Genomic DNA, 21,539 nt, shown 5'->3' on the forward strand with positions numbered 1-21,539 from the left:
CTTTCCAGACAGCCCTCGCCTGTCTCCCGTAGTACTTGAAGTACGCAAACGCTGTGAAAATTACCCAGCACGGAGACGGGCGGGGACAGCGAGAATTACGAATAAGCCATGGTCTAGCGTGCCTGGGTCCTGCAGCGTCGTCCAATCTCTCGCGGAATGTATGAGCATTGTGAACGCCGCTGTGCTAACGGACATCTTCCAACTGGGAATATCCGGTTGGAGCCAACGGCTTGTCTTCGTCGATAGAACTAAGGCCGTCCAGAGGCCCCGTTTTCTAACGATTCTTCCGCGATCCATATTTTTCACCATTACAATAGCGCCCAACACGATGGGAGGCGGGGCATAATGGGACGATAGAAAGCAACGCACGCTGCCGACTCCCACATAAAGCGCGGTGCTGTTGGATGGCAAAGAAGCAAAAGACTATAATGCGGTCCGCGGAACCGATTTCCTAACGATCCTGGTCCGCACAAAATGGCTCATCGTACCGCAAAATGCGGTACCAGGCGCGTTTTTTTTGTAATGGCAGCCTCTTCGATTTACTACTTTTTCACTTCTCGATAATTGTCACCTGCCGTCTGTGAGGTGAGGGCTGGTAGCCAGCAAGCAATTCACTTAGCCACTTCTGGCATGATCGACTGAAAAGGGCCGAAAAAAGAAAAAAAAAAAGAATTCTTGCAAAATCCGGTCCCAGCCAAGATTTTGCCTGATCGTGTGCACGCGCTTTGTAGTTTCAATCGACGAAAAGAAATGAGCAAGACATAGCGCGATTTCCCACTCCGCTGCGGTGAACGACCATGCGAAAGTAGATTCTAAGCTCTCCAATTGTGGGAAAGTTTTTAACAGAAAGGAGCGCGAAACTCCGCCTCACGAATGACAAAAAAAAAATTCCCGCAATACAATTGTTCGCTGGGAGAAATTGGAAATAAAGACGCGGGTTTCTCGGCTAATAGAAATTAAAATCAAACATGCTGCGCATATCAGAGCGGCGGCACTCGCGCAGAGGAGGTGGGAAGTAATCTTCCTCCTTTCGGGTACAAGCGAAGAATGAAAACACTCTTAGAAGTGTTACGCAATTCCTTAAACACCTTCGAGTGAACGACAATGACACAGTTTAATATTCCTTTGTCAAAAAAAAAAAAGAACAACTCGGGAATAAAAGAGCAGACTTGTTCATGCTCGCCCGTTTCGCTGCTACGTGCCACGGCAAAATCAGTCAAGCTCCAGTTAACGGCAGCACCTATAAAATGGGCTTAGAAATGGAAGCCGAAGGGCGTTTTACAGAGGAAAGGTGGGAGAGCAGCGTTCCGCCAATGCGCCGCGCGCCTGTGCGAATTGCCCCATTCCCGTTACATTCCTTAGGTTCTTCGCGTTTAATTTGCTAAGCCTTCCATTAGGTGGACCGCCGTGGCTACAAAACTAGGGAAGAACTTCTGGCGTTGAGCAATCGCGCTGTTAACGCTGGCTGCCTGGATCTTTAATCTTTGGCAACCGCCGGCCTTTTCTTCGAGCCACTTTATTCGCATTCAGTTTCAGTTCCTGGGCCTTCTTTCACTGCTTAAGCGGCGATGCGGCAGTATTCCCCCCTAAACACACACACACACACACACACACACACACACACACACACACACACACACACACACACACACACACACACACACACACACACACACACACACACACACACACACACACACACACACACACACACACACACACACACACACACACACACACACACACACACACACACACACACTTTTCGAAAATTTGATGTCTCTTGTCAAGCCACCAACTCAAGCGTGACTAGCCTCTACCTTTCATGCAGTACCAACCACCTCCCCACTGGGCCCCAGCTAGAGGGCAGTGCATTCCCTTCAGAAATAGTGTTCCTGTATATGCATATACAGGAACACTATTCAGAAGAGCTATGTACCAGCTACCCACCCACCTGCAGCCAATTCTAGCCATCAAAAAGGTCATTCATTACCACCCAGCTACCGTCTCCTTCCAATAAGCCTCCACTCAATAAAAGCCCGCGCAGCGCCGAAAAAAAAAAAAAGAACGATGGTCAACTTAACGTGGTTAGGCCAAATACGAGTTAGGTGGGCTAACACTTCGGTATTCACTTAGGTTTCAGGTTATACCTACTCGTTAGCACGCAGCCGTAATCTACTACATTATCTGAAAAACCGCCCGATATACACATACATCCCCGCCTTTAACAAGCTGCACACTAACGTGCCTGGAGGTGGTGGTAAGCATTTAATACAAAAGGTGAGAATGCTTGGAGAGCCACCCCTAGTGGGCCGCTCCCCTCACAATACTAGGTGGAGTCCATTATTCCGGGACTCCATTGGCCTGGGCCGCCACATGAGCTCGCTGGACCAGCGCTTGTTGTGCCGCTAGATCCAGGCAGCCGAGTAGGGCCGCCTCCCAGTCCTCTTGGGTAGGGGAAGGAGTAACGTGCCTGGGAACGTACTAAAAGGTCCCGGTAGTTTATATTTCCATCTCAGAAGTCCTGCCTAAGTTGGCAGCTCCCGCCATTTCGTCCACGACACGTGGTCTCGTGACATCACCCAAGCCGCCGGCCATTCCGTATCTGGCCGCGTCACCTACCAATTACCGCATGCCAGAGGGGCATGCTTATCAGGCGAACCGCGCGGGTACCCGTAAAAAAAAATAAAAAAAAAAGCCTGGTCGGAATGCAGAAGTGGATGTCTTAGTGCTATAGCGTACCAAAAGCAACTGCGAAATCCACATTAAAGGGACACTAAAGATAGCCAAAGATGATATGAAAATCGAATAAACTACATTTGGTGACACTGTCGCCGCATATCCGGCAGCAAAAAATTGAATAATTGCTGAGATATTGCGATAAGAAGTTGGGGTTTTTTCTTGCTCCCGCCGGTCGAATTCAAACTGTGGCCTCCAACTACGTAGTTGGAGTTGAGTGACGCACACTATGACGTAAGCGGAGACTCCGTGATAGCTAGCGAGCCGGCGCGGCCCACGGCGTCGCATCCCTCAAGGGCCAACTTGGCAACAGCGTACTCGCAATGACGGCCTCAGCCGAAATAAATAAAACGATGAAGAGAGTAATTTACCGAGCGATGGGCCCAAAAAGGAAGAAAAAAAAACATAGAGCGCTTATAATGCACAATACTTTACATGTTTCTCAAGCTTTTGAGCTCCTTCTTGCACTGTGTATAAACAAACCGAGCCCTCGGTCATCGCAACGCTTCCCGACATGTTTACATACAAATAAGATTTAGTTACCAGCAAAATAGTGTCCTCGCTGCTGCGCTTGTCAGTTTTGAAGCTTCGTCGCACTTTTTTCATTCAAGGTTTGTGCTACAGCTCCATGTTCAGCGAAAATTACGTCCACGGTAGCAGAACATGACCGAAGTGCCGGCGCCACTACATTTGCCAGCGCTGTGAAATTCCACATGTTAAAATGGATCCAGTGCACAATATAGTGCGCATAGGGATCCAGAACATTAGTTGCAAGACGTGAGAGCAGGCAGCATGCGCCGATGATCAAGAAGTTGTAATTTTTAGACTGGCAGCAGAAACACTTTATTGTAAATGGGGCCATGACATAAAAACTATAAATATTTCCAAGCTTCTTGTGGCGCGGCTTGATCTTTTATTTTGTCATGTTATTGATGTCATATGTGTCTTTTTTCTGTACGTCCTCGGTCAGGAAATAAAGAAAAAAAAAAAGCGGCGTAGCCGAGCGGTTATCGCCGAACGTTACGGAGCAAGCAGTAGTGAGTTCGAGTCTTACCTCTTCTGGGGTTTTTTTTTAATATTTTTTTACAAATAGATTTTTTTAACCTTTTGTAATGTATTTCTGGTGCTTCGTTATTTTTAGTTTTTACTTTTTACCCGAGGCCCTTTTTTTCGCCGGGCGACGAGCGCAATATATCGACGCTCTCCTTGGTATGAGCGGCAAGTATGCCCCTTTTGTTTACGACGCCTGCAAATAGCACGTTGAAGGTCTTGTTGACGCAGTATATGTTGGTCAGATGTGCCATGATTTAGTCAACAATTGAATGATAATGCGTTTTTCCTTCGGTACTTAGCATATGTATGCTTTTCGTGGCGTACGTAGCTGCAGTCAAGCGGTCAGGTCGCAGTCGAAGCGGCAACGACGGTGATTTGTTGGCGTAGAAGTGTGAACGAAGGAGTGTGTCGGCGGTAGCGGATTTCGCTCGCTCGTGCCTCCGAATGCTCAAATGGGAACCAGCAAGGCGCATCTGCTGCTCCAAGCTCGTAATTCAGGCACTGCAGGTTCAAACAAACTATCCGAGTGCGCACGAAATGCCTGAGCCGAAACATAACCAAAACTGAAGTGGGCGCCTGTGGCGCCTCCAAGTATATTTTTGTATTTGCCTTGCAACGTTTACGTTGTCTTTTCGCTGTCGTTTACGTATGATAAAATCGTGTTATCATGTTTGAGAAAAAACGTACTACCGCATTCAAACATGCAACGTAATTCGCATTTGTCAGCCTCCGGGATCCCTAGCGCGTCACGTGATTTGTAGTTGCGAGCCTCGGCCGTTTGGCTGTGGTGGCGATACCTGTATTTCTGTTATTCTTCTTTACTACCTTATAACAGCTCTGTTTTCAGTAAGAGTGGTCTTTTTGTAATCAGGAACTGGCATTCTATCGATGCAAACCCACTTCCTTTCTCTCTTTAGTGTCCCTTTAAGAGACACAGTGGGGCAACCAGCAGCCATTTATAAAACCATCAGCCATCTCCTCACCCCACACCCTATCAATGAGGAGTCACCCGCCATCCTCGACCCACTTGCGCCAAACGGCACCTTCCAAGTAATGCATCTCCTTACATTACGTAAAAGTACTCGCTACAGAGTAAGAGCGCCAAAGCAAACACCCAGAGTAAACCCAACTGCTTTCGCAAAATTGTCGCACCTGATGCCTCGTCCTCCCGTATTTTCTTTCTTTTTTTACAGTTTGACCCTACTCTTGAGCATGCCAGACATAAATTAAAGAATAAAAGAGAAGGCTTCAACGCTGCTGAATCGAATATGGAGCGAAAGCATTAGCTACGGTTGACCGAGCGTTCTTCTTCCTCTTCTTCTCCTGCTTCGTCGTCTTCTTCATCGTCATCGTCGTCTTCTTTTTCTTCTTCGTCTTCCTTGCTGCTGTTCAAGGTCATTCGTGGCCGCGGCCACGACATACGCGACGAGCTGAAACCTGGCGTAATGTTGCTTTCGTAACAAAACAGGACGTCATGACTCCGAGCAGCCCCGTCATTTAGCTGCCGTTTCCAGACGAGTAGCGCTTTTTTATTTATTTCTGGGGGCATGTGCGCACTGCCCTTACCATTTAATAATGCGTCGGAACGTAGCATCGGAACGTCCATTTGCAAGCAAAAACAACCGATGTTTGCAAGACGTGGCCAGTGCTCCGGCAAGTGGTAATTGGCAGGTGACGTGGCCAAGTGGTAATTGGTAAGCAGGTAGTGTGACGTTACGGAACCACGAAATATGGCCGAGTTGGCAGATGTTGCAGGCGGCAGGCGCAAGTACAACTCATACCTAAGAGCCTAAGGCATCGCAGTTCGTCGATACCATTACGCGATAACAAAGGGACGCATGAACGAATGCAAGAGGATATGTAAGCCCCTGGACTGTACCTTGCGATTACCCTGCCATCAGATACACAGAAGAACTTGCACCAACTTGGCATTCGAGAACAAGACAGATAGCAGAGAAATCACGTACGGTTTCATGCCGTTTCAGCGGCCCCGCTTACTACACCTCCTGTATACTACAGAACAATCTCCTCCATGAGTCGTTGGTGGTAGGTGGGCATCATACATGCCAGAAATTATATGAGAGAAACTACTGTGAGTAAAAAATTCTATATAATTGGAGAGTAAAGGGAGGACAAGGAAAAGCAGCAAACGTAAAAAAAAAAAAACCAGCACGCCCTATATAACAATGGAGTGACACGCAAGCGCACGGAAAAGGGAGCACAACAACAGCATAACGCACACACACACACACACAAAACAGCGTAGTAAGGTGCAGCAGTGCGGTGCGGAAGCGTTGAATTATCATATTCATAGCAGCGAAGGAGATCGAAAGGACAACCCACAAGTTTTGAAGCGTGCTGTTTTCTCGTGTGCTTTTCTTTCATGGCGTGACTAAAGGGATACATCAACGAACGCAAGGGAATATCATGTGATTGATAACGCAGCGCGTGACGTCAAACCCCGTGCTGCCCATCTTAAGATTACCTAGTCACGTGACTATTCTGTCACGAACGACGCGTACGCTGGCGGCTCCGACGACGCACAGTTTTCTGGGACACCGGGCCAAGAAGTGAGTCCCGTGGATCCAGCATGGGCATTAGCTTAACGCCGGCGTATTTCTTTGCTGTAAAGCTGCTTTTTATCCATCAAAGTTTTTGCCCAACACTCAGCGTTCGAAACATGACCCACCTTGTAATTTTATTTTTTTTTTTTTCTCAGTCTTGTACATGAAACCACACAACCTTTTTTAGCGCTCATTTTCAGCGTCGCCTTTGCCTTTTTGCGTCCCCATACAAACCATGGAATGAAACGGTTATTCTCTCGTGCATCGTCCACTTAGTCTCAGCGATGACGTCATACTGTAAGTGTAACTGATTTACGAGTATAACTGGCATTTCAAGTCCTCTTAAACGCGTCATCTTGCATTAGGCACCTTAGGGAAGGCAGATCCAAATGCGGCCGAGTCATTGCTCGGCTTTTAACCTATACGTATAGGTGGACGTATTTCTGAGCGGAATATGGATGCCGTTTCGAACGAGATTCGAGATAAGTTTTTCCAGCACTTGGCTGAAGTTTGATTCATATACTGCTGTGTCCCAGCCTTTCTAGCTTGAGGCACCTCCTGCTCGCTTGAACGGTTTGCTGGCGATAAATGCTAGCGCCAACCGGACGAAGACGAACAAGGAGCGTGAGAGCTCGAACTTCCTTAGCAATAGGCTCAACTGCGCGCTCAAAATGACGGTAAAGAGTGGCATCCCGTAAATAGAATGGCGCATTTGGTTTTGCGAAAACAAGTACGGCGACTTGTATTTCTTTTTTTTTTTTCAGTTTGATATACATTAGCGTTTTCCATCGCGCAGCTACTTCATTCAATGCGCTGCCTAAGGCTGCCCGAAATTTCCTCGCTCTTGCTGCTTTCTGCGGGAGGCTCCCGCTGTGTTGCACGACGTGCGTGTCCAAAAAAAAAAAAAAAAAAGTAGAAGCCCTGTAGGCGGCAGTGGAGAAGATCGCCGCCGCCGAGCAGGAGCTTACGCACGAGCGGAACGCGCGGGGCATAGAGAGCGAAGTCAAAGAAGTTCATTATCCTCGAAGAAGGCGTTCCGTGGAGCGCGGACAAGGATCTCGTCTACGGCGCCCGTCGCGCCGCTATCATTAGGACAATCAACCCTGCCACAGCCCAGCCTCCGTTTCACAGCGTGAGCGCGCCTCGTTTCCCGCCGATAGTGCCTTGTCCCCCCCCCCCCCCCCCCCCCCCCCCCCCCGCCTGCACGCGCGACCCGTGATAGGAGCAGCCGCGGCTCGGTTGCGGACACGCCGCTCGCTCAGGATAAAAAAAAGAAAGGAAAAAGTCAGAAAAGAGGTAAGCGAAGAAACCGCACCCGGCCCAAACTTTTCGAAAGCATGAGCTCGTGCAACGCACAAGAACGGAGCCTGATCCGAGCAGAGCATGCGTAAGTAGCTCGCGCACGTATGCAGGTATGCAAGCATGCGCACGCATCTTCGTGTACAGGCTGCATTGCGCATGCGTGCGTGCGCGGCGTCTGCCCAGGGGCAAGTGTCCGCGTGTTCGCGTTCGTGCACTGTGTATTACTTCTCATTTGAAGACAGTCCTCCTGGTCTTCGTTTATGCCGTGTCACCCGTCCTGTAGCTTAAAAAGAGTCTTTATTTTTGACTGCCATTTGTATTTTACGACCATCGAAGCTTATCAACAGGGCTGCGGAAACAGAGGAGACATGAATAAATAGTTATTTCCTGATGATAGTCTCGTTTTGTCAAGATAGTCAGCGTCATGACAAATTATACTCAATAATATAAGGTAATATAATGAGCGTGACATAGGCCGAGATCGTTAGATCAGATTAAAACTGCAGCTAACGCTACTAAGGTGGTTTTGAAAGAATACTAAGAGTAAAAAAATGCTGATATCTTTCATACGGATTCTAGCAGCCGCTTTTGCCTTCTGTCGCGGTGCTGATGACAGCAACAGCGGCAACATAATGACAAACGTTAAAAAACCTAGAATATATACCCATTAATTACGGACGCGAGAATTTTTAAAGAGGAAGTTGCCTACGAACGCGTTTTTTGCATATCGTAAGATAACATGATAACAACCAATACAGCCGGAGATCCTTCGTCGACATGCTTTTAATTTTTTTTTTGCTAATATATCGCCTGTTGACTCTCTGTGACATTAATTATGCTGAGGCATGGAAAAGGAAAGAAAAATGAAGAGCCTCTGCCAGTCTGAACTACCCGAAAACTACTTTAGAAGGAAGATTTTTCCTCGTAATCTTAGACCATACTAATCAATATGTTCACGAGAGTGTCTACTAGACTCCGCAGTTGCCTCACAATTAAAAGCGATGTCCAAAAACCTTGGCCTTGTGACTACATGACGAGAACGAAAGAACCCTAAGCAATTGGCCCTAGCAGCATTTATCAGTGGCCATTAGTATGCACTGTGATAATTAGGGCTGCGGCCATATGCACAGTTGTCCCTGCAAGCGACAGTAATTGCAATGCCGCTGCAATGATGGCCACAATGTTAGCTTTGTGATTACTCTTTCGCAGGTATTTCAAGAGATGAAGCAGTTAAGGTCGCTTTGATGTATGAAAGGAGCGAAAATTCGTTACAACGTTTTAGGTGACGTAAATATCTATGGTGAAAAATATTTTTTGAACGCCATCTTTTATCTTGCTCAGTAGATGCTGCAGACTTCGAAGTATAATTTGAAGTTTCGAAAGTTTTTGAAGGAAATATTACTGGTAGGCAGCAAAACAACGTTCTCAAGGAATTCTATTGCAATGTTTGGGTGCTTTTTGACAACAGTAAAACGCACGTTATTCGATCTGTAACTCAGCTTTCTTCACTTGCCTTAGCGCAGTCTTAAAGCTTACTTGTCTGTTCTTTCTTACTTTGACTGTAGTGAAGTCCAACCGGCTTAAGGCAACGTCGCCGAACGAGCATGGTATTAGGCTATAGTGCCACGAAGACTTTGTTCCTTGTCTTATATTCGTCATTACTGCAGCAAGTGCACCGCGCATAGAAGAAAGAATTAAAATAGTCTCAAACTTGGAATGTTCGCGCCAATTGAATGTAAATACGACCATACTGTCAACGCGCCTTTGCACGCTCAGCAAGAAAAAAAAAGGAAAAAAAAAAGAATTAAAAGATGTCCAAAACAGATAACCTAAAGCGACCATCATTTTGTTAGCGGTAAAAACACGGACACAAAGAGCATAACTTTCATGCCAAAAGGCCACCTGCTGGCAAAAATAAAAAATAAGGTTAAGAATAAATGAAGCTATCAAGATATTTCAGCAAAAGAGAAGCTTTAACGTATTTTCTTTACGTTTTAATAGTGCAAAGCAAACAAACCATATATATTAGTGATGCCTGCATTTGCAAGTGGCTGCTATGTTCAGCGGTACTTGCAATCCACTTGTGGTCCTCATTTTTGGCCGACTCAAATGTGCCATCTTAGTCATGAGATGCGTAACTGCTTTACGTGCAACTCCTTCCCGCACAGTTCCCAATGGCCGATTATAAAAGAGGTATATTGGACAGGGATGCTCACAATTTTCGCCTTCCTCGCAAGGTAGCAGCGGTAGCCAACGTAATGCAGTCCCGAGAAAGGCCGTGCCTGTAAATGAATTCCCACATTAAGAGAGATATTCGCAGCTCATGCAGGAACAACAAACACCTTGTTCACAAACAATCTTACACGTAGTAGAGCAGCCTGGCGAACAAAAAGAACTCCATGTGCGGTCTTCACACGTGATTTCCCGCTGACTTTCTTGCCAAGATATGAGCAAGAGCTTTTGGATACCACCTGTTCAAAAAGTGACTAGTTTTTGTATGCACAAGTTTCGGGTGTCCATGAATTGTCGCGCCATCTGGAAGCAGTCAATATAAACTTTTTACTATTGCCGTCATTGTCTTTTAGAAAACACATTTTTCTCTCTTTTTTTTCTATCTTAATTAATTATATGGCTGTTATATTTAAGAATTTTGGCCACTGTAAGTCTTCAACTAACTTTATTTTCCATGGGGGTTGTGTATTCATCAACAATCTGAAAGTTTGCAACTTAGCCGCAGTTGTCTTTAATGGCCGTGAGCCACTATTTGAATGCACCCGAATTTGTACCAATTCAAACCACCGCTTATATATATATATATATATATATATATATATATATATATATATATATATATATATATATATATATATATATATATATATATATAATATGTGGGAAGTTTCGCCACTGGTAGTATTGAAGAGCTCCGACATGAGCAACATGAGCATCCCCAACACACCCCGTACGTGGCGCGCCCTGCTGTCAGTACACGAAAAGCTTCACCTGCCAAGTTGATCGAGGGTGCGCTGATGAGGTAGGCCGTCATGGCTATAGGTATCGGACTGCATGACTTGCAAAACATTGTACAGCGTCACCAGCTCCCAACAAACCACGTGACCTATGAGGAGCGGCAGCCAAGGTCAATCGCATGGTCGTGCTACTGGGGGCCAAACGCGTGCGAAAACAACTGCCAGCGACATAAAATAATACGATGGGCTTCAAACGAAGCCAATATATTTACTTGCAAATACTAGATTGATTGAGTAAATAAATATACGCCAGAGTATAAAAAGAAAAGAAAAAAGTAACATGATCATGGGCATAAATAATAGATAATCAACTTTTTCTTTAAATAACAACGGCTAATTAATGTTATACGTAGTCCAGACGTCATTTAACGTCACTAACTTTAGTTGGCCTCCCAATTTTCAGAAGGCGCTGGAGTGTCCATGAGCCGCCATGTTTTAATCGTATCGGCGTCTATGGAGCCTTAGCTACTGCGTGGCTACTGCTGCGCGCGCGCCTTCTCGGACGATCGGACGGTGCTGTGTCACTTCTCCTGGAGACGTCGCGTCGCGGGGAGCGGCGGCGTACGTCGTGGATGCACACCTGCCCGAACGGCGTCTGAATGCGTCTCTTTGGAATTTAATGACGCAGGTGAGCATTTATAAATGCGATAACATTTATTGCCTCATGCTTCGCGTCATTAGAAAATGAGCAAAATCGTAACCAGAAAGTGGGACCAGAAAAACATATCTGTCAATCACCCAAATATCGATAATAAGAAATCAATCAGTGACAATTAATCATGGTAAGTAAGGTTTGATTAGTCACAATCATAGATAGTAATAGTCAGTCAGTCATGGTTGTATTCGTAGTCATGACCATGAGTATGACTATGTGACTATGAATATCCATTATTATGTTTGAATAATCATGACTATGGCTAATCCTGACTGATTAAGGCAAACCATGACTATGATTCACCATAAATGACTATGACGAACTATAACTACCCATGGGTAAGAACATGACTCGCTATGATTACGACCGTGAAAAAATTCTAGAGGGCACTTAAGGATCACGAAAGTGCGATGAGGCGAAAGTCATTATAGCGCGGTGTATCGTAGCCCTCCACTAAGGCACCGTTGTTTTCCTCTCTTCTTTCACTCCCACCATCCTCTCTTACTTTACGGCGTGATGCATGTCTCCGTGGAGAATTGTGACAGATACTGCGCCTTTTCTATCCTGTAAATCAATTTCAAACGCCGCTGATGCCTGCTGCACTAACGCCTCCTAGACATCTGGGTCTGCTTCTGTTTGCTGTGTGGTGCGACGTTCGAGGAAGCGGCAAATGGAAGGCGTCGTATGGACGCCTGGATCGGATGCCCAGCGGGGTCAGCTTCGTCTATGCATGAATCGCCTTGTGACGTCATGACCTGTCGTGACGGAACATCGCGCGCCCCTTGTAGAACACAACCAACGTTTCATTGAAGGCGTCAAAGTTCACCGGCGTTCCATAAATCATTTACAGGAAATGAAAGGCGAAGTGTCTGTCAATCGCGCAATACCGCTATCCTCACGGTAGACAAGAGGAATTAGGATGAACGTTTCACGATCGGGGCGTGGCGCAGTTGGCAGAGCAATCTGTTGGGGGTTCAAGGGACAAGGGTTCGATTCCCGCCTCTGCCTCTGTGACAGCCCCTGCTACCAACGATGAGGATTAAAGGGCTTTCGCCTTAATATGACTATGACACGTCGATGGCACCACTGCATGCCCAGACACGTCTGAACATGACAGGCGTTGCCATAGTTACAGTGGTGGCGCCGCTGCAAGCCCAGAAAAGAAACGCTATCACGTGTCGTGACGCTGGGACTAAGTCGACCCGGCCTTCACTTGGTAGCGTGCAGAGACTCCGGGTTGATGAAGGATTGAAACTTCGAAGTTGGTAAAATATATACAAGCAGGTTTCATGGCACTTTGAGAAAACTTATTTACATGAAAAAAAAGGGTATATCAGCAAAATGGCAAGCGTTAAGAGTTCATAGCGAGAAGCGTCTGAATGAGCCGTTTACCCAGGGCTCAGAGCGTCTTTTCGTGCTCTGCAACGTCCTTAAATCCCCCTATGTCCAACCCCTCTCTGAAGATGCTGACCAATCAGTTCCAGGGCACACACTTCAGATATCGGCAACCAATTGGTCACATCACTTCACTGATGGTCTGATGCACTGACTGGTCCAGTATTGTTTCGTCGGGCGTGGGCACTTGGCGGGTAGAGCTTAGGAACGGCGAGGAGGTAAATTTCGATTCTTCTGCAAAGATCCGATATGGTGGTTCCGGCAAGTGGATTTCCTCCTCAGAAACTCAAGTGTACGTGCGCGTCACGAATACTGCTCCCAGCATTGTCCCTTTCCGGCAATTGCAACTCTTTCCTGCATTCACGGGAAATCCTCTAATGGCCGTAATCCTCATGCGCCTTTCTTCTCCTGTACGTCAGCGGACGTGTCACTCCGATCGTCTCCTTTGGACAATAGGCATTCCCCACTTGACAATAGCGCCTCTCGACGGGAAGAGTGAACAGTTGAACAAAAGCACTTCCGGCTATTTCTCACAGGGAGACGTTTCTTTGTATTTTTCTTGATGTTCCCTTGACAAGGTCAACTTGGCAGTTGCAGGGTCACGACAAAGCAAAGCATGCTCACACAAAAAGATTCATGGAAACAGGCTCACTTAGAGCCCTTGCACCAACAGCACATATCAATACCATGCCCACAGGCGAACAATAGTGCGCGCAAGCGCGGACCATGCACGGTCACAACACACGCTTCCGCACGTAAGGAGGCTTCAACAGTTTCGCTCCCACGTGATCAATCTTGCGGCAAATAACGGGTATACCGCCGCAAGTCCACAGCCAGAGCCAAGCGTTCTTGCTTCTGCTAAGTTTTACTTGTATATGACACGCCAGAGGTGTGTGGTAGAGTACACGTAAAGTAACACTGCTTTTTCCCGAGTTTGTCATCAGGCAGCTAAAGTAACTTCAAGTCTGAAGGCATAATATAACCATCTCCGCGTCTCGAAAGATATCGGACGCTTGGAGAGGACCCGTTAGTGCTGTTTGCTCACTTGCTGGGTTCGGCAGCAAAGAATCTTGAAATCTTTCAAAGTGATTTGTCTTTTGCTCCAGGATCAGTCCAGCAGTCCTCACCGCATTAAAGGTTAGTCAGCGCCTTGAGTGCCAGGTAGAAGACATACGTATGTCCACGAGAATTAAGATGCAGAATTTAGTTTGATGATCGTCTAATCATCTTCGTCGTCATCATCAGTGAACTTGGTCAAAGGCTAGTAAGCCATCTCCCAATAATCTCCAATTACTACTGTAGCGCGCCTTAATCAAGAGCCCTCCAGTACGGTACGCGTCTCCCGGAGCCTCAGACCCTTCGAGATCCGCATTTTCTCTCGAAAACTTTACTACGCCATGTAGTTCGAGCCGTCGGGCATGTCCGTTAGTCACACTGACGGAGATTTAGAGGTCGAACTTCTTTGCTAAGCCTGGTGGTCTCCATGCCGCTTTGGGGCATAGTCGCGTTGGCCACCAAGTGGCCCGTGCCCACTGTCAAGGTCAAGGTCACGTGAGGTAAACATGGAAGTGGAGGGCACTGGAGGGGCGATATGTGGATAAATAGGAGCCCCCGGCCTCCCGTGAGCACCAGTCAAGGTCAAGGTCAAGGCCATGGGACCTGGTGGTAGCCATCTGACTGCGGCATAGCCACGGGGGCCATCATGTTACCAGTGATCACTGTCAAGGTCAAGGTGCTGTAGAGGGGCGAAACGTGTATAAATATGGGAGCAAGCCTCCATGCTCCTGCCTGTACGTTGCAACACTGCACCAGATGGAGGGCGAACACCCCGCTACAGTAGCGCGTCGGAACGCGAAGAAGGCACGTCGGAATGAGGCCCTGAAAAAGCGGCTTTCCGAAGAGACCGATGAAGAACGGTCTTTACATTTGGAGAAACGCAGAATGTGTTTAATCCAAGCTTGGCAATGAGCGTAGCCATGTACATGAAGCTTTCGCCTCCCTCCAGGGCTAACTGGTAAACAGCCAGCTAATTTTTTTTTCTCAATATGCGTATGTGGGAGGCTAAAAACTAACAAAAAAGTGTACGATGTAAAATATTTCTCTAATAAGGTAAACAAAATTTACGGGACTACGGTTAAGTCTGCTTAGGAGGGGAAATGGTGAAAGCCACTTTACAGATGTGTTTTCACTAACTTCATCGTCATTGTCACCCCCACTATCACCATCATCATCACTATGGCTAGTATCATTACTATCAACTAAATGCGCCGTCACTGTCATGGCTATTACTGTCTCAGTCATTATCCAAACTGCAACATCATTATTATTGCTGCTATCATCATTATCAATATCACTAACTGCATTGTCATCGATACTATCATCCTCACGCTAGACAAGGAGAATCACGACCGATTTCTCACGAGCCCGGAGTGGAGTAGTTGACTGCGCGCCTTCTTCAAACAAAAGTCCAGTACAGTCGCGAGTAAAAAAATATTATCACATGTCACGGATCACCGAACCACCGGAATGACAACCCGTGGCGCTGCGGTTCACGAAGAGGCTGATAACATGAGTGCCGGGCCGTTCCCATTCTTCAGTATTAGAGGGGTTCAGCGAACTTAATTTTTGCTGACATAAAAGAAAGAAAAACAAAAAAGAGCCATCTTTGGTAATCACGACTGAGACAAAAAAGAAATTCCACATGCACAGTCGTGTAAGGGCGGCACTTGACGCTCGGGATAAAGATTCCTCCCCCCCTCCCCTCTATCTACTGCAAAAATGAGAACGGCCCGATAAGCATGCCTGCGAACCGCAGTGTCGCGTGGTGAGATATCGCAGCTCTGGTCGCCAGTCATTGGTGCTATATATTTTTCTCGCCACTGTACGTATATGCTGCGGGCTAAAATATAAATGGCTCACCCTTAGAAATTTAGTTCAGCAAGCTGAACGCAGCTAAAGATGCATCTAAAAACACACACACTGTGTTAACTATACCCACTTCAGTATATGCTAATTTTCTAGGTACACCCTCCCACTTTTTTAACCTGAACGCACGAGCGTTGACCGCCGAGGCGATAAGCGCCGTACGGCGGAACACAGCGGCGAAATGAGCGAGAATACGCGCGTGCGCGCAATGAGCACTCCGGTGCAGCTGTCCTCTGCCAGGCTGTTACAAGAACCGGATCCAACCCCTCCTGTTTTTTTGTGCGTTATCGCATTTCCTTCTGCTTTCTACATGCCGCTGGGAAAAGATTAGAAAAAGCCACGTGGTGCCGCCTGCTTTCCTGTATGAGAGGAAGGTGTGAATTGATAAGCGAAGTAAGCGAAATGAATTGATAAGAATTTGCCACGGGAAAGTGCTACGTGATCCATAGCAAAAAGAAACAAAATGCTGATACGCATGTAGTTAATCAGCGGGCGTATATGGCATTCCATCCAGCGTTATCACCTGACCGCTTATTTAACTTCTTGGAAGCGTTCAGAAAAGAAAAATGATGATGACGATAACGGTGCTCAAAAGAAGCAGGGGTGACGTCCCGTTCCCAGAACAGCCTACCAGAGGACAGCTGCACCGAAGTGCTCATTGCGCGCATGCGCGTACTCTCGCTCATTTCGCCGCTGTACCCCGTCATATGGCGCTTATCGACTCAACGGTCGACGCTCGTGCGTTCAGGTTAAAAAAGTGGGCGGGTGTACCAAAGCCCCCATGAAGCATATGATAAAGGCAGCCGATTTATTCTCTACACCGGATACGCTAAAGCCCTGGGGCCCTGTCGGTGAGCTTAATTTCATAGTGAGACAACAACCAAACACGCGACTTCCACTACCGCTAGTGTTAGAACCAACTTTTGAGACGTACTAAACCATGGCTTGAAATACCAGTGTGCTGCCTTATACTTGCGCGCCGTACATGTCACGCGAAAAAATGAAAAAAGATATGAAAAGGGGCGGAGTCCTGGTATTCATTTTGCCGCCGCGACTAGATCGGAGCGCTGTTCAGGCTGGCCTGTTATTCAAAGCCCGCTCTCGATCGGTCGCCACCCTCGGCGGCATGCCCGGCGACCCATTTACGTGCAGTCATGGCTACCCTATATAGGTAATCTCAGACATTGACGTGATATATATCTGCATAGACTATGCCAATTACTAACCCGGTTTCCCCGTTCCCGTCACATAATTCTTTTAGTTAAAATTAGAAGCGATTTTTTATGTCGAAACGATGGCGGTCAGGTTAAGCCAGCCGCGTTGGAAGTGGTGGGCGAATGGGCACGGCTTTTTTGCATCTTCGATGGAGATTTTTTTTTTTTTCGATCACGATGCGTTTGCACTAGATCTACGCACACAACCCATTCCGCGCTAAAAGGAAAAAAAAGCAGTTCAAACACAAGAATAAAACAACACAGTAGCTACTTCCGCATGCCGAGCACCAGAGTCGCACAATGAACGAGGCGGGGATTTGTAACATTGCAATTTTTTACATTTGTATAAAATTTTTTTACGGCCTCAAAATTTCTCTTGCTATTAGTAGATTACGTTCCCCACGTGATGAGCATGCACCATTTAGACGTTAAAACCACTTATCTCTTTGCCAGGAACTTCATCATACAAGTACGCTCAAGAAAATTTCCGTTTAGACGCCTTTAAGAAAGGCAAATGAAAGTGGCGAACAGCTGAATTATGCAACAGGTATAGGAGTGATAATCCCCCAGACATTTAGGCACACACAGGTAATCGTCCCACTCGTGCGGCTGCACTGAATCCTGCACCCTGAAGATTCTGCGGACTTGTAGACAAGACACCGTGTATAGTTACCGTTAGCTAGAAAAAACAGTCGGATAGAGAATATAAACATTATCTCCATTCTGTGCAACTGCGCTGTGAACCTATATCTGCCGAGTATCTTTACGAGTGCACGGGCTGCCCAGCACATGGCTATATAGGCTTAGCGTTTAAGTCTCGAACAAAAGCCTTCTGTTTTCGGTTGCGCTTTTCAGTGCTCTCGATCGAGCAAAAACACTGCTGTTTCCTTGCTTATATTCATCGTGTAGCACTACAGCTGTGATCATATAAGATTACCGAAGACAAGAGCCTAACCACTCGCATAATGTAAAGGGTAACAAGCGGTGGAGAGGAGAACAAAAAAGTATGCGGCGACGCGCTACTAACCGCTTGATTTTGTTAGGAAGGCATTTGTATTTTATACAGGATAGGCAGGAAAACATGAACTTTGGTGGCAGATATAAGACCCAAAGACTTGGATGGGGCGCTCACACAATCCATATGCCTGCATATTCAATGGCGAAGGCCCCCTGATATTTCGCGGACAATTTTTGTGCGGTATTTTTTTCTCTATCACGAAATTTGTTGAAGAGTGCCTTGCAGCCGCTGTTACTACAATGGCCAGTCAAGTGGCCATAGACCGCGTCTTTCAAGGGGAGCGGACATGCGGCAATGCCTGGTCATTGTAGAAACAGTGGCTGCAAGAGACTCTTCAACAAATGCCGTGATATAAAAAACTCGACAGAAAAAGTCATTGTCCTACAATATTCCAGACCTTCGCGATTGAACAGACTAGTAGTATTTTAAGTGAGCATGACATGCGTGTCTTTGGACTAAAAAGAGTAACGTACCTACGGCAACAGGTCTTTACGTTTTTCCGCCCAGTCTATGCGTAAAATGCTGGTATACCTTGGCAATCAAATTCCACGGTTGGTAGCATATCGTCCTGCCATCTCTTTCACTATCCTGTTCATTATAATGCTTTCTGTTACCTTTCGATTATGCATCACCCGGCGCAAGTGACAACAGTATGGAAGAGGCATGCGAGGGTAGTTACTCCAGAACAGGTGGAAATTCGAGCGACGCATATGATCGGAGTGGTTCAGACAGTTTTCATTGCTCTACACGAAACCCAGGAAGAGCCTCTATTGCGCGTATCTGCAGATGATGCTTTCATGGTATGGTGAAGTCCTTTGACGGTCAACGTCTGGACCATAGCGCAAAGCAGTCAGCGGGCTTCTTGTCAAGAAGCGACAACAGTACCGCGGAAGTCCTCAGACCCAATGCATGTAATGCTTTTGCCAAGCTTGACTACTGCATATCGGGTAGGAACTGAAATCACTTTTCAAGCTAAGTGTGGGTTGGTTTGGTTTGTGTGGTTTAATGTCCCAAAGTGCTATGAGAGACGTCTTAGTGGAGGGCTCCGGAAATGTCGACCACCTGGGGTTCTTTAACGTGTACTGACATCGCACAGCACGCAGTCGCCCTGCTTTTCGCCTAGATCGAAAAGCGGCCAACGCGGCCGGGATTCGATCCCGCCTCCTTGGGTACAGCAGTCGAGCGTCCTAACTAACCGCAGTGCCACCGCGGCGGTGCTTTTCAACATCAAGCTGAGACAAAGTGAAGCCGTACCACTATATCTGTAGGAGGGATGCATTCGTCACGCCCATACAAAAATAAATAAAAATAGAGCGACAGTTTTTAATCGCAGCGAGTGGTTCCGCCAGCCAGTTTGGTCTTTGTGGTATCGGGCGCCTTAAGAATGCATTGAGAATAAAGAGGTGGGATCGGTGAATGGCGGACATATAGATTAAGCAATGGCTAAGGCCATTGCTTAAAAAAAAAAAAAAAAAGCTACCACAGAGCAGAGTCCAGATTGCGGATGACCGATCTCAGCATCCTGGCAGGCTATATGACGCTGCATATGCAGAACTAAGCGAACCGACCGTGATATCTGCGAGACCTGCTGTGACAGGTCTCGTAGCTTTCCTAGCGCCATTTTTACGGGGAAGGCTGAGGTATAGTACACACACACAACACAACAATTGGTTCACAGGAAGGGAAAGACGCAGTATCTGTCACACTTGTGTCTGTGGATGCCTGAACCGCGCCGTAAGGGAAGGGAGGAAGATGGGAGTTAAAGTGGAAAGGAAGAAAGAGGAGCCGTAGTGGAGGGCTACGGAGTAATTTCGACCACCTGGGGATCTTTAACGTGCGCTGACATCGTACAGCACACGGACGCCTCTTCGTTTCGCCTCCATCGAAACGCAGCCGCCGAGGTCGGATTCGAACCCGGGAATTCCGGACAGTAGTCGGGTGTCTTACCACTGTACCACCGCGGCGGGGCTGAGGTAGTACGAGGACTATTGAGTTTTCGCTCATCGCTTCTGTCAACTTTGGCAATTACCTTCAGTGAGCCTCAAGTTAATTCAGTTTTTTATTTACTATTCGCGGAAGGCGCCGTCACTGAACCTTCCAGACTTATAAAACGCCATTACTCTAGATAAACTATCCCATTTGAGACGTTATGATTTCTTTCCGTTAGCTTCGTCGTTACGTTCTCCCAAGCTGGTTGTCACTGTGCAATGAGCATCGCTTTAAATTCGTCGTACCCTCGCCCCGAATGAGAAAAGGAGCAGAACCGGCCCCTTCCTTATTCGCCGCTCTTTACCGCCTACGTCGAGAGAGTGCCGCCGAGAACAAAACAGAAAGTCAAGATGCGAGCGGCGAGTGAATGAGACCGCCCTCAACTAGCCGGAAGGCAGGGAGGAAAGGAACTTCCTCGAGGCATCCGCTGTATACTGCGGGTCACGTCAACGGGCCCGTTCGGTTTCGACAGGTTGTGACACTAATTATGCGCATTTCTCACAAATGCGCATTGATTGATCACGGCTCGGCGCATCCGAGATCGGCCCCGTGTATCGCGGCCGCGAGGCAGACAAATGAGCTGCCGCCACACGGGTCCGCCTCGGAGAAAAAGGATAAGAGAGCAAAGCGGCCGCGGTCACGTTCCAGGAGGCGGCCGTCCGGCGGCGGTGCTTCTTTCCTGGAATGCACGTGGCTGTGAGCCTCCAAGGGTGCCGTGTGACTAAATGGCTCGTCACTGGTCGCGGTGCCGCTTTTTCGCATCCATCGTGCCGCTATTGAGAAGGGTACACATCCAACGTCCCTGAATTAATATAGAGGGCCCCGGCCTCGCGCTTTCTGTGTGTGGTTAGGTTATAAATGCCAGGTATGTTTCCTGACGTCCTATCTTTTACGCGGGGCTGGACGACGACATATCAAGCGGCGAGTGCAATAATGTGCCCCCACGTTACATGGAGCGAGAGCTATATTAGAATGGCTCAGAGATTGCGAAAGTTACGTTACGAAGATATATGCACACCGAAGTAGGAAGAACCGAGCGTGCCGTACGTGCCAGGAGCCTATAGCGTCCTAACTGCGTGCGCTAAGCGTCTTTTGTGCTGCGCTACCAGCAGCAAAGAACATAAAGAACAAAAAACAAAATGCACGGCGGTACTGGTGCGCGCGGCTGTAACTTTCAACTTCCCTGTGGGTTCGTCAAATTTATGCTTATAAAGCTCGTCCGTAGACAATGCGTCTGACCGCAAATAACCGTATTGGAAATTTTAGATCTGCAGTAAGTAACACAAATAGAGAAAATTTGCCCGAAAGCGAAACCCCGTTAAGTGAAATACCACACGACACACACATAAACCTCGGCATGTCCATAACCAGGCCCCTGGGCGTGCCCTGATCAGTATTGTCGTGACGCTGGGGCTATGTCGACCCGGCCTTCACTTGGTAGCGTGCAGAGACTCGGGGTTGAAGTAGGATTGAATCTTCGAAGTTGGTGAAATATGTACAAGCAGGTTTAATGGCACTTTGAGAAACTTATTTACAAGATTATTTACACGAAAAAGAAGGGTACATCAGCAAAATGGCAAGCGTTAAGAGTTCATAGCGAGAAGCGACTGGATGAGCCGTTTACCCAGGGCCCAGAGCGACATTTCGTGCTCTGCA

General features: G+C 47.2%; 1 long non-coding RNA gene across 3 annotated transcripts in view; it reads right to left on the bottom strand.

Moving 5' to 3' along the window:
• LOC146202116 (uncharacterized) overlaps nt 1-21,539 on the bottom strand; it is a 674,799-nt gene that overhangs the window by 575,585 nt on the left and 77,675 nt on the right. For all 3 annotated transcript variants that reach the window (XR_014703645.1, XR_014703646.1, XR_014703647.1), the window contains one exon: nt 9,875-9,940. This is a non-coding gene — a long non-coding RNA (uncharacterized LOC146202116). The remainder of the gene's footprint in view (nt 1-9,874; nt 9,941-21,539) is intronic.

This window comes from Amblyomma maculatum, chromosome 1, assembly GCF_055883805.1.
Source record: "Amblyomma maculatum isolate TAMU_Amacu chromosome 1, ASM5588380v1, whole genome shotgun sequence".
Taxonomy (NCBI): Eukaryota; Metazoa; Arthropoda; class Arachnida; order Ixodida; family Ixodidae; genus Amblyomma; species Amblyomma maculatum.